The sequence below is a fragment of the Nicotiana tabacum genome, chromosome 14, assembly GCF_000715075.1.
Source record: "Nicotiana tabacum cultivar K326 chromosome 14, ASM71507v2, whole genome shotgun sequence".
NCBI classification, from domain to species: Eukaryota; Viridiplantae; Streptophyta; class Magnoliopsida; order Solanales; family Solanaceae; genus Nicotiana; species Nicotiana tabacum.
Genome location: NC_134093.1, coordinates 11,423,543 through 11,438,341, shown reverse-complemented (window position 1 = coordinate 11,438,341; position 14,799 = coordinate 11,423,543). Strand labels below are relative to the sequence as shown.

The following is a 14,799-nucleotide window of genomic DNA, read 5'->3' as shown; positions in this document are numbered from 1 at the left end:
GCTATAGTTGGACCTATCAGCGCGCACCCACAATATCCAAAGGCTTAGTGGTGAGATACTTTTCTGAGCCATTCTGCAGCAATAAGTGCCTCTTCCTGAATTTTTATTCTGTCTATTTTATTTTAGATATTATTTGAATTTTTGTATAATCTACTAGATGCTCATACACTTGTGATACCAGGTCTTGGCACACACACTAGTAGAAATTTTGAATTTTATTATTTTCTTGGTTATTTTAATTTACTAGATCTTTTCACATTGTCTTGATTATTGCAAGTTAGAAGAGTTTAATTATTCAATTAATTTATAAAAGGATTGAATATGTATTTAAATTACTAGTTGGCTTGCCTAGTTGTAGTGTCGGGCGCCATCACGACCTATAAGTGAAATTGGGTCGTGACAACATGGTATCAGAGCACTAAGTTCACGTAGGTCTCACAAGTTATTAGCAGACCTAATAGAGTCTTGCGGATCGGTACAGAGACATCTGTACTTATCTTCGAGAGGCTATAGGGTATTAGGAAACTACCTTTCTTCATATTCCATCGTGCAATTAATGTGGTACTAAATATCCTTCTCTTATTCTCTCACAGATGGTGAGTTCGTGCTCTAACGAGGTTCCAGACCAGGGAAGAGCTACTCCCTAGTGGCTAGAGGCCGAGGGAGGGCTCCAGCCCATGGTAGGGGGCGAGGACATCCCAGGACTGTTCCAATTATGCCGCCAGTGGGTCCAGCAGAGAATCCCATTATTGAGTAGCAGTATGAGGTGCCTGTGGTAGAGCCAGCTCCAGTGGATTTCACATCTGCACCGGGTTCCAGGATGTCATGGGTCGTATACTGCGGTTCATGGACACTATGACTCAGGCCGGTTTATTTCCGGCAGACCCAGCCACATCTCAGGCGGGCGGGGGAGCACATACCCCTACCACATAGGCTCATGGGCAGGCAACTGCTGTATATCAGACCCAGGGTGCACTACCTATGGGTGGAGCCCAGCCAGTGGCAGCAGCTACACCTGAGCCCAGGCCAGCTGCAACCGCTGATTCGCAGAAACTATTGGACAGATGCACTAGCCTATATCCTCTTGCCTTTGGGGGTGAGCAACAAGAGGATCCCCAGGACTTTATTGATCGGTGCAGGGGTAGACTGCACAACATGAGGATATTGGAGTCTCATGGGGTAGACTTTGCTACTTTTCAGCTAGAGGGCAAGGCCCGTAGATGGTGGAAGCCTTATCTTCTTGGCAGACCAGCAGATTCTCCTCCCATGACTTGGGACAAGTTCACCCGTATTTTCTTGGACATGTATATTCCACCCTCCCTGAGGGAAGAGTTACGATTTCAGTTTGAGCAGCTCCAGCAGGGTCATATGTCAGTGACCGATTACGAGGCAAGGTTCTATAAGTTATCTTGCCATGCACTTATGATACTCCCTACTGAGTCGGAGAGAGTGCGGAGGTTTGTTGCGGGTTTACATACTGGCATTCAGGTCACTACGGCTTAAGAGGTTGAGATGGGTACTTCTTATGAGCTAGTCGTGGAGGTAGCCTGGAGGATTGAAGGTTTGTGTCAGCGTAGGCGAGAGCAGGTTGTGAGAGATAAGCGATTTAGATATTCTGGAGAGTTCAGAGGTGCTCCGTCTGGGGGCAGAGGTCAGTTCGTGAGAGGGCAATCCAACATGCCCCCATATCCAGCACCATCGCCTCCTCGGGGTCCTCTAGTGCGACCTTATTTCAGTGCTATGCCAGAGAGTTCTTATCGCCCGCCAGCTATTCAGGGTTCTTCCAGTGGGTATTCAGGTCACCAGGGCCACACTCTTAGTCAGCAGCCCATCGCACCGAAGAGTTGTTATGAGTGCGTGGATCCTAGTCACATGTGGAGATTCTGCCCCAGGCTTCAGGGTAGACTAGTGCAGCAGGGTCAGCAGCCTATAATTACCCCACCAATTGCTCCACCAATCGTCCGACCACCAAGAGGTGGAGGACAAGTGGGTAGGTGTCGTCCTAGAGGTGGGGGCCAGCTAGGCGGAGGCCAGCTAGTTGGCACTCCAGCTCGGTTCTATGCTTTTCCGGCCAGACCAGATACAGAGGCCTCAGATGCCATGATTACAAGTATTATTTCTGTTTGCGGAAAAGATGCCTCCGTATTATTTGATCCAGGGTCTACATATTCCTATGTGTCATCTCTATTTGCTTATTTCATAGGTGTTTCTCGTGAATCCTTGAGTACTCCTGTTTATGTGTCCACTCCTGTGGGCAATTCTGTTGTTGTGAATAGGATCTACCAGTCCTATATTATTACATTATGTGGTTATGAAACTAGAGTAGATTTCCTGTTGCTTAAGATGACTAACTTTGAAATCATCCTGGGCATAAACTGGTTATCTCCATATCATGCCATCCTAGATTGCCATGCCAAGACTATTACCTTGGCTATTCCAGAATTTCCTAGGTTGGAGTGGAAAGGTTCGTCTGTTAGTGCATCTAATCGGGTTATTTCTTTTATGAAGGCTCAACACATGGTTGAGAAGGGTTGTTTAGCTTATCTAGCCTATGTTCGAGATACTACTGCAGAGACTCCGACTATTGATTCAGTGCCTGTAGTTCGGGAGTTCTCTGATGTATTTCTTTCAAATCTTCCAGGCATGCCACCTGATCGTGATATTGATTTGGTTCCAGATACCCATCCTATATCTATCCCACCATATCGCATGGCTCCAAAAGAATTGAAGGAGTTGAAAGAACAACTTGAGGAGTTACTAGCCAAAGGGTTCATCAGACCGAGTGTATCGCCTTGGAGTGCACCAGTATTATTTGTGAAGAAGAAGGATGGAACGATGCAAATGTGTATTGATCATCGTCAATTGAACAAAGTCACTATTAAGAACAAGTACTCGTTGTCGCGTATTGATGATCTATTTGACTAGTTGCAGGGTGCTAAGGTGTTCTCTAAGATCGACTTGAGGTCGGGGTACCATCAGTTGAAGATTGGGGATTCGAATGTTCCGATGACTGCTTTCCGGACTAGATATGGTCATTATGAGTTTATGGTGATGTCCTTCGGTTTAACTAACTCCCCGGCAGCGTTTATGGATCTGATGAACAGGGTATTCAGACCATATATTGATTCGTTTGTCATTGTTTTCATTGATGATATTTTGATTTACTCGCGCAGAAAGGAAGAACATGAGCAACATATGAGAGTGGTGCTTCAGACGTTGCGGGAACAAAAGCTATATGCTAAGTTCTCCAAATGTGAATTCTGGCTAGAGTCTGTATCATTTTTGGGGCATATTTTATCGGCGAGGGCATTAAAGTTGATCCCAAAAAGATTGAGGCAGTTCAGAATTGGCATCTTCCAACTTCGGCAACTGAAATCAGGAGTTTTCTGGGTTTAGCAGGTTATTATCGTCAGTTCGTGGAAGGTTTTTCATCTATTGCAACACCTTTGACCAAATTATCCCAAAAGGGTGCTCTGTTCTGATGGTCCAATGATTGTGAGGTGAGCTTTCAGAAGCTCAAGACAGCATTGACTACAACACCAGTGTTAGTGTTGCCTTTCGGTTCGGGGATGTATACAGTGTATTGTGACGCTTCACGTGTTGGCTTAGGTTATGTATTGATGCAGGAAGGGCGAGTTATTACGTATGCTTCACGTCAGCTGAAGTCCCATGAGAAGAATTATCCAGTGCATGATTTGGAGTTAGATGCGATTGTTCACACTCTTAAGATTTGGAGGCATTATCTTTATGGGGTGTCTTGTGAGGTTTACACTGATCATCACAGTTCGCAACATTTGTTCAAGCAGAGGGACCTAAATTTGAGACAGCGCAGATGGCTTGAGTTACTAAAATATTATGATATTACTATCCTGTATCATCCAGGCAAAGTAAATGTGGTTGTAGACACCTTGAGTAAAAAAGCGAAGAGTATGGATAGCTTGGCTTTCATTTCAGTAGAGAAGAGAATATTAGCTTTGGATATTCAGTCCTTAGCTAACAAACTTGTGAGGCTGGATATTTCAGAGCCCAGCCGAGTTCTTGCATGTGTTGTGGCCCAGTTTTCATTATTTGAGCAGATCAAGGCTCGCCAGTATGATGATCCACACTTAATGGTTCTTCGAAAAATGGTACTACGGGGTGGTGCCAAGGAAGTTACTATTGGCGAGGATGATGTTCTGCGACTTCAGGATCATCTATGTGTTCCTAATGTGGATGGACTGAAGAAAAAGATCCTAGAGGAGGCACACAGTTCTCGGTATTCTATTCATCCAGGCGCTACGAAGATGTATCGTGACCTGAGGCAACATTATTGGTGGTGACAAATAAAAAAGGACATAGTTGAGTATGTAGCTAGGTGTCTAAATTGCCAGGAAGTTAAATATGAGCACCAGAGGCCAGGTGGCCTACTTCACCAGATGACTATACCAGAGTGGAAATGAGAACGCATCACTATGGACTTTGTAGTTGGGTTGCCGCAGACCTTGTGGAAGTTTGATGCAGTTTGGGTCATTGTCTACATGTTGACCAAGTCGGCACACTTTATTCCTGTTGTGACTACGTATACTTCGGAGAGGTTGTCCCAGATATATATATATTCAGGAGATAGTTCGATTGCACGGTGTGCCAATTTCTATCATAACAGATAGAGGCCCTCAGTTTATTTCACATTTATGGAGAGTAGTACATAGTGAATTGGGGACCCGTGTAGAGCTCAGCATAGCCTTTCATCCGCAGACCAACGGGCAGTCAGAGCAGACAATTACGATTTTGGAGGATATGCTCAGGGCATGTGTGATTGACTTTGGAGGCCAGTGGGATCGTTTCTTGCCTTTGTCCGAGTTTGCTTATAATAACAGTTACCAATCCAGCATCGAGATGGCTCCATTTGAGGCTTTATATGGTTGGCAATGTCGTTCGCCCATCGGATGGTTTGAGCCCGGTGAGGCTAAGTTATATGGTACTGATTTGGTGAAGGATCCCTTGGAAAAGGTAAACTTAATTTAGGAGCGACTTCGTACAGCACAGTCCAGACAGAAGAGTTACGCGGATCAGAAAGCGTGTGACTTATCTTTTATGGTAGGTGAAAATTTTCTTGAAAGTTTCGCCGATGAAGGGAATCATGAGATTTGGGAAAAAAGGGGAAGTTGAGCCCAAGGTTTATAGGCCCATTTGAGGTGTTGAGACGTGTTGGGGAGGTTACTTACGAGCTTGCTTTGCCTCACAGTCTATCAGGAGTTCATCTAGTTTTCCATGTATCTATGCTCTGGAAGTATCATGCCGACCTGTCACATGTGTTAGACTTCAGCACAGTTCAGCTAGATAATAGCTTGGGTTATGAAGAGGATCCAGTTGCCATTATTTATAAACAAGTTCGCCAGTTGAGCTCCAAGAGGATTTCTGCAGTAAAATTCTAGTGGAGGGGCCAACCAGTCGAGGAAGCGACTTGGGAGGCCGACGAAAATATGCGGAGTAGATATCCACACTTATTCATCACTCCAGGTACAATTCTAAACCCGTTCGAGGACGAACGTTTGTTTAAGAGGTGGAGAATGTAATGACCCAACCGGTCATTTTGACTTTTAGAACCCCGTTCCCCTAAATAAAACTCCTTGTATGTGCTTTTATTAATTTATGACTTGCGGAGATGGTTGGTTCAAAATTTGGAAGTGATCGGGTTGAAATCGGAACAATTGGTTCCTTAATTTGGCTTTAAGAGGCCAAGTTTGACTTCGGTTAACATTTTGAGAAAACGGCCCCAGAATCGGGATTTGACGGTTCCAATAGGTTCGTATAATGATTTCGGACTTGGGCGTATGTTCGAATCGGGGTTTGGATAACCAAGGAGCATTTTAGCGCTTAATAGTGATCAACTATTTGAAGGTTTAAAGTTCTTTAAATTTGGTTTGGAGTAGGTTTGGGAGTAATCGAGGTCCGTTTGAAATTTCGAGTTTGGGAATAGTTCTGTATGGTGATTTAAGACTTGCACGCAAAATTTGGTGTCATTCCGAGTAGTATAAGTATGTTTCGGCGCGTTCGGAGTAAGTTTGAAGAATTTGAAATTTCTAAGTTGAATAAATTTGGTTTGAGGTATGATTCTTAGTTTTGATGTTATTTTACAAGTTCTGAGAGTTCAAGCGAGCCCGTTTTATGATTTTAGACTTGTTGGTATGTACGGGCGGGGCCCCGAGCGTTAATCGGACGAGGCTCGGACTAAGTTGGAAATTGAGAGCCAAAGCTGAAGCTCCCCAGTTCTGTCAGAACCACAGATGCGAAAAAAGGGCTGCACCTGCGAAGGCGCAGGTGCAAAGGAGAGAAGCACATGTGCGGATAGGGCGCAGGTGCGACGTACAAGTCGCAGAAGCGGACTCGCAGATGCGAGTCGCTGACCATAGAAGCGAAGGGCCAGCTTAGGGGGAAACCACATCTGCGATACCTTTTCCGCAAATGCAGAGCCGCAAAGCCGCAGATGTGAAACCGCTGCTTGACAGAATGGTTAAAAAAATCGGGGCTCCGACATTTTTTGAGCCCATTTTTCTACATTTTCGGGCGATTTCAGAGCTTTTGAGAGGGGATTTCAACTAGCAACTTTAAGATAAGTTAGTTCTACACACCTTGAGTGAAATTCATAGATTATGGATAGATTATAACTGGTAAATCTTGGAAATCAAGGGTTTAGATGAAAAACCTAGATTTTTATTAAAATGAGATTTTAACCATGAAAATGGTTATGGAATTGGATAGAAATTATATATTTGAGTTCTTGAGATTATGAGTAATGTTTTCCTCCGAAAATTTTCGAAATACGGGCACATGGGCCTGGGGTGAAATTTATGAATTTTACCATTTTGGATAGGGTAATTTATTTAATAGATGAATTTCAAATCATTGAACATGTATTAATTACTTTATATAACTTTTGGATAGTTTCGGACTTTTCAGCATTGAATTGAGGTTTTACGCAACATTTGATCAGAAAGTGAAACTTTGAGACAAGGTAAGTCTCTTGTCTAATCTTGTGAGGAAGAAATTACCACATAGGTGATTTAAATTAATAATTGTTGCTAAATGTGCGGGTTACGTACGCACGAGGTGACGAGAGTCCGTGCGTAGCTACTATTTATGCTAAATTCTGGGTAATGTAGGACTCAAATCATGAATTACGTGTGTAAATTGTATTCTTTATTTAATTAAATTATTTGTAATATATTTTGAATATTTAGGGAAATATAGTAAAAGATGAAAATCTAATATACTTAATTTTTCTGTATAAATTAATTAATTGTTAAAAAATATTGTGCATCCTCTCATTCCGGGGGTACATAAGAAATTGTCCTCCTTTCTTGTGGAGCGGGCCGAACGCCTCATCAGTATAGATGCATCTATGGATTGCGCCGCACGTCCCTCGGCAGTGTACACAACACTTTGAATCGGGCCGTACGACCTATGTAGTATATATTCATCTATGGATCGCGTCGCACGTCCCTCGGCAGTGTACACGACACTCTGGATCAGGTCGTATGACCTCAGCAGAAATCGTGCCTAATAATAATAATAATTGCACAATATCTTGATATTTTAATTGCAGCTTGTGAATTTAATTAATAGATTGGGAATTGTTGCATTTGAAGGAATTTAATTATTTTTGTTGGTTAAATAAAATTATTATTAACTCTGTGAATCATGTTGATATAAATATTTTTATTTTTATTTTATTTATTATTATTGACCCTCAGTGAGTGTCAAAGTCGACCCTTATTATTAGGCTTGATACTTACTGGGTACACGTTGTTTACGTACTCATGCTACAATTGCTGCACTTTTGTGCAGAACCTGATAGAGGTGCTATAGTTGGACCTATCGGCGCACACCAACGATATCCAGAGGCTTAGTGGTGAGCTGCCCTTCTGAACTATTCTGTAGCAATCTATGTCTCTTCCTGAATTTTTATTCTGTTTATTTTATTTCAGACAATATTTAAATTTTTGTATAATCTACTAGATGCTCATATACTTGTGACACCAGGTCTTGGCACACACACTAGTAGAAATTTTGGATTTAATTAGTTTCTTGGTTATTTTAATTTACCAGATCTTTTTACATTGTCTTGATTATTGCAAGTAAGAAAGTTTAATTATTCGGTTAAGTTTTAAAAGGATTGAATATGTGTTTAAACTACTAGTTGGCTTGCCTAGTTGTAGTGTTGGGCGCCATCACGACCTATAGGTGAAATTGGGTCGTGACATACTATGTTCCAATAATTTTCCAATTTAATACATAAGGGCGTCTACGAATTTCAACCAATATAATTTTCACATATAAACCAAGTCCGTACTCCTCACCTCGCGTACATGGTTTTCAATTATACTTAAGGGGTAATTCTCCCACTCAAGGTTAGGCAAGATACATACCTTTTTAAAGTTAGGCCGATATTCCAAAATAGTCTTCTTGCTTGAGTTGACCTCCAGACAGCTCACATCTATCCAAATGATTGTATAACTTCATTAAAATTCATTGGAAACAATCCCGAATAATAAAACGTCAACTTAAAATTTAGCATTAAAAATCAACCAAAGTCAACACGGGTCTCGCCTCTCGGAGCGCGATAGAATTTTCACGAAATCCGAACACATTCCAATACGAGTTCAACCATACCACTTTTATCAAATTCTGATAACGAATCGACCTCCAAATCTAAAATTTTTGTTTTTGAAAGATTTTACAAAAATCAAATTTCTTCCATTAAAACTTGAATTAAACGATGAATATAACCATGGATTTATGAAATATAATCACTTTCGGATGTAGAAATATAATCACTTTCGGATGAATATTGCCAAGAACCGTGCTCCAAAAACCCTAAACGAAATGACCATTTTTGGTCCTTAAGTTTCTGCCAAATAAAAACACTAATCTAGTCGCTCAAAGCCCCATTTACGTCGCTAAAAGTGCCAAATCTGGTCGCTAAAGGTGCGCACCGGAACTATTTACTCGAGCAGTTTATTTTTCACTAAAAAGGCTCTAACTCCATCATACGAACTCAGAATTTGACGATTCTTGTTCCTATGAGTCAAAAATAATAATACGCACCTAGACACTCAATCTAAACTCATTTCGGAGATAATTTGCTCATTGCGATACTAATTTTACTCGTTAAATAATTAACTCATGTTTCGCGCTAAAAAACCAATCGCGATTTGGTGAAATTAGACCAAACATTCCAGATCATTCCTATAATTCATTATCAAACTCCCAGAAGTCTCGAAATCGAATTACGATCTCTAAAACTAAAAATGGACCTTTGGAGCATTACATGGTTATGCTCAAAATACCAAACTCTTCCAAAACTCTTCCCAAATAGCCTGTAGTGTATCAACCATAACTTTTAGTACCCAATTCCAACTCCCAAACGGTTTAAATTTCTGAAAACTAGATACAAAGGGCTATAATTTTCATTTTTAGATCATCGCTAAATTTCTTATAGATTATGAGATATAACCTTCCAAAGTCAGTTCTGTGCTGCAGAAATTTCTACGATGCACACTGCCAGGAAAAAATAACTGCAGTACCAGGCTTTGGTTAATGGATCATAACTTTCTGTAAAAATGTCAAAATGATGAATGGTTTACATTTCTGGAAACCAGACTCAAAGGGCTACAACTTTATTTTTAGATTACCGCAAAATTCATTACAGATTACGAGATATAAACTTCCAAAATTCAGCTATGTGCAGCAGAAGTTTATGCGATGCACACTGCTATAGCCAAAAAAGAACAGCAGTTAAAAATGGCCTAGAAATGGTCCGAAACTCACCCGAGCCCCTAGGGACCCCGTATGAACATACCAACAAGTCCCAAAACATATTACGTACTTAGTCGAGGCCTCAAATCATATCAAACAATGCTAAAAACACTAATCATACACCAATTCAAGCCTAATGAAACTAACAAATTCCAACTTCAAATTTGATGCCGAAACCTATCAAATCGAGTCTGATTGACCTAAAATTTTGCACACAAGTCATAAATGATATAATAGACCTATGAAAATCTTCAGATATGGATTCTGACCCTGATATTGAAAAGTCAACTCCTCAGTCAAACTTTCTAAAAATCTTCCATTTTCCAACTTTCGCCAAAATGCGTCGAATTGTCCTACGGACATCCAAATCTAAATCCGGACATATGCCGAAGTTTGAAATCACTATACGAAGCTATTGGAATCATCAAAATTTCATTCCGGAGTCGTTTGCTCAAAAGTCAAATCTCCGGTCAAACTTTAGAAATTCAAGCTTTATAAATGAGAATTGTTCTTTCAATTAAATTCCGAATCTTCCGAAAATCAAACTCAACCTCACATGTGGGTCATAATACGTATTACGAAGTTGCTTGGGACCTTAAGTCACTAAACGGAACATGAATTATCAAAATGACAAGTCTGGTCATTTCAGGATACCTACATTATGTGCTTTGTCAACCGGTTGGGCAGGTTTGTAACTAACTCGAGCATCCCAAAATATTTGGCGTGAATCATCATCAACGCTACAAAATTCCTTTGAACATGAAGGGTGAAACTGAACATATTTAACGGTATCTGTGTGGCCCTCGAGGGTGCCACGTGGAAGAACAGAATGAATATTCACAGACTTAATTGAAGAGCCAGTTGATACTGCCAATGTTCAAATATGATCTTGAATGCTCCATAATAGCACAATTTTATCCTTTCATCCAGAAAGGATGGATTCCTCCCGACTCAGTGCCAGAGCTGTTGCTTCTACATTTTCATGATGTCCACTCAATACCAGATTTGGCTCCGAAGCATCAGTACCAGAGACGACATCACCTCTATCAGTCTGAGCTTTAATGTTCCAAATGAGAAGTCCATGACTATCTGTTTGAGTTGCCATTATGTCCGTGTTCCAAGAGAATTCTCTGATTTTCTTAACCTCTCTTGGAGATATTATGGTTTTGTACTTCCTCACGAATGGTAGATTCTCTTAACCTCTCTTAACCAGATTTGGTAGAATACCCTTTGTGAAAATCCCTCCGCTTCACCATTTGAGAAAATCCTAGGAAAATAATTGGTGAAGTTGAAGGGCTTTTTATAGATCCAAAAGAAAAATGAATAAACCCAGGATTCCCTGCCTTTTCCTCCTCGACCTCTGTATTATACTAGTATCTATGAACGTGCACTGCATGTTAATAATGGAACGTAATGCTTTAGTTATTTATTTATGTGAAGGAACAATAAATTTATCTAATGAGAGAAATTTTATGTATAATAATGACGGAAAATATTATTACATTAGAATAATACGTGAATTCAAAATAAAAAAAATATCATTAAAACTTACGCAAATGATTAATATAGTCATGTTAGTTAGATAATTATGTATTATAGTTTAGAAATATTTAATGTGGTGATATCTTACCTAAGAAATATTTGTAGACAACCTTTTTGTGTTTGTTTCCTTCTAATGCTTTGGCTGTTTTGTCATGACCAGAACTCTCGTTATCGATATTGATATCCCTCTCTAAAGTACAACATATGGTTATTCATGCAAAACAATTTGTTTCGACAAATATGGTCCAATATTTGGGATGTCTGCCCTAGCGCTTTATTTATTACCATTGCAAAACATAAGCGTATTGAAAATTAGTTTTAGATAAATTTAAAAAGTTATCACTAAGTTTCTAAGATAGAAGTTGAATTCGAGGATAAACACATATGATTTCTGCAAATATGATTTTATAAAAACCTCTATATACCATTCGTGTGCCGTTACATAAGCCATTTGATGGATCTAAGTTTTTCAGCATGACAAGCAAATTTTTCTTCAAAATCAAAATATATTCAATGGAAGATCAATCTCTGTATTAAAATATTTAAGTATTCCTTTTGGTAATAGTTGTTGGTATTATCTTCTGCTAAGTCGAAACTGAAAAGCATTTTGCTTTCACCAGAAAACTTAACAATCGATATTTCATTCATTTGATTAATATATTTCTTCTAGCTAAGATAGCTCTTTAATTTTTGTCATGTAATTTTCACTACTATCACCATCGGGGTTGATAACTAAGTGTTTTGAAAGAATCAAATCGTCTTTTATTGTATGTTCTTCTCCATTTTTGACACGAAGCAAGAAGTCATTGAATATTGAATATGTTCTTACTTTCATATTTATTGTTAGTTGAATCTTATCCATTTGAGGCCATATGTATAATTTTCCAAGCTAGCATTTTACAATCTTTGTTGTCGTCGATTTTGAAACTACTGGTAGTGCTTGATAGAAATTATCTCACAAAACAATTACTTTTTCACTAAATGTGTTTAATGATATTGATTATATCTCTACAACTCTTGTCAACTGTTTCAATCGTCTGAGACTTAGTCATAGGCACTTCATCCCATTATTAAATTTATTTTTCTTATAAATTTAGCACCACCACTCTACTTTTATATATATTTTTATGATATTTTCAGTTGTTTGAAGAGGTATGTCGAATCTAAAGTGAGTTGTACGATCCCTTGGTAAAATTATTGCTGGTAAACCACTTATTGTTATTGCTAACAGTATCAGATCTGGAATTTACATGTAATGCATGACATATGAATATTATTTGGATACAGCTAGTGGCATTAATTACAAAAGATAATTGCGCTATACCAGAGTCGTCTCTTTACAATATAGATTTGAAAGCTTGCTCTTGTTCAAGATTTTTTTCTTCGAATGTGCATTAAAATCCTACACAGACACTTGTATGACCTTTTGATTCTTAGTGCTATACTATCTGCTTTTACTTTGTTCTCTAATTTATTTTTACCTCTTACGCTCTTATTTTGGAAATAAATTTTTGTTCCCTAAGAGGTTTGTCAACTTGAAAAATAATTTAACTCGTATGATGAATTTGAATTGAATTAGATTCTCTTGCTAAATAATTAATTCAAAGACTTAATTATTTGGTTTTAAAATTAAAAAATAATTTATTTTTTGTTGACTCAAATTCTTAATATAATATTAAAGGGTAATTTTATCCACTAAAATGTTATTTAAAGAGTAAACAGATTGATCTAACTTCTACTCTTTTGGATCTTTGTGTTTGCAGAATTATTAATGGTATTGACTTTTACAAATCATTTTTGCTTTCTCTCGCACACACAAATATATTCTTAAATATTTTCTTAGTTGTTTGTTTTAATTATTGGGTATAATTTTTAAATATTATGCAAAAGATTTGTAATGACCCGGCCGGTCGTTTTGAGTATTACAACCTCGTTCCCCTATTTACTGCTCAATTTATTCTTTACAGTTGTTATGTGACTTGCCGGGGTAATTGGTTCGGGTCCGGGGAGGTTTTGGAATGAATTAGAACACTTAGTTCCAATGGTTAAAGCTTAACTTGAAATAGTTGACCGGATGTTGACTATGTGTAAACGACCCCAGAATAGAGTTTTGATGATTCCAATAGCTCTGTATGGTGATTTTGGATTTAGGAGCGTGTCTGGAAAATTATTTGGAAGTCCGTAGTTAAATTAGGCTTGAATTGGCTAAAATGGAAATGTAAGTTTGGAATTTTGACCGGGAAGTTTATTTTTTGATATCGGGGTTGGAATCAGATTCTGAAAGTTGGAATACGTTCGTTATGTCATTTATGACTTGTGTGCAAAATTTAAGGTCAATCAGACTTGATTTGATAGGTTTGAAAATTCTTAGTTTCATTAAGCTTGAATTTGGGCATCGAATGTGATTTAGAGGTTCGACTAAGTTCGTATGATATTTTAGGACTTTTTGGTGTATTTGGTTGAAGTCCTGGGGGCCTCGGGTGAGTTTCGGATGGTTAACGGATCAAATTTCGACTTAAAACAATTGAAACTTATTGTTGTCTACTGATTCAATCGCACCTGCGAAAATTGGCTCGTAAGTGCAATCTTGCAGAAGCGAGACTGGGAGCACAGAAGCGAAAAAGGGAGATAAGGCAGTGGCCACAGGTCCGAGAGAAAATTCCGCATCTGCGTGATCGCAAATGCAGACGGATGGGCGCAGAAGCGGACCGAGCCTCGCAAATGCGAGCCCACTGAAGCGGCTTTTGGGGCGCAGAAGCAAAGCCAGTGAAGGCCTTGGCAAACCGTAGAAGTGGTTGGTTACTCGCACCTGCGAGATCGCAAAAACTGCTAAGTGACTCGCAGGTGCAGAACCCCTGGGCAGTATACATTTCGAAGGGGTTATGAGTTTTTGCCATTTTTGGACATTTCCAACACGGTTTTGGGGTGATTTTCAGAGAGAATTCACGGAAAAACGTGAGGTAAGTCACTTGTGATCATTGTTAGTCTATAATATTGGATTATCATTGAGTATTTCTACTAGATTACGTATTTTTGAGGTGAAATTAGAGTATTTGGGCCTAGGGATTTGAAAATAAAATTTGGGGATTTGAAGGCCGAGTTGTTGCCGGAATTTGATAAATTTGGTATGGTTGGACTCGTAGTTGAATGGACATTCATATTTTATAACTTTTGTCGGGTTCCGAGACGCGATTTTTGAGTGCAATTTCAAATTTTGTTAAAAAATTAATATTTTTATATGGAATTAATTCCTATAATTTGTGTTGACTAAATCGAATTAATTATGACTAGATTCGAGCCGTTCGGAAGTTGATACGCGCAAAATGCAATATCTGGAGCATTGCTTAGCTTGCTCGATATTGGACTCATCTTGTTCAAGGTAAGTAACTCTTCTAATCTTGGTGTTGAGGGTATGAATCCTGATTATACATGTTATGCGTTTGGTGTTGAGGTGACGCA

The 14,799-nt window shown here is 39.0% G+C and overlaps 1 pseudogene; it reads right to left on the bottom strand.

The window, feature by feature from the left end:
• LOC142168808 (WD-40 repeat-containing protein MSI4-like) overlaps window positions 1-11,638 on the bottom strand; it is a 37,113-nt pseudogene extending 25,475 nt beyond the window's left edge.
• Between the last annotated feature and the right edge of the window lie 3,161 nt (window positions 11,639-14,799).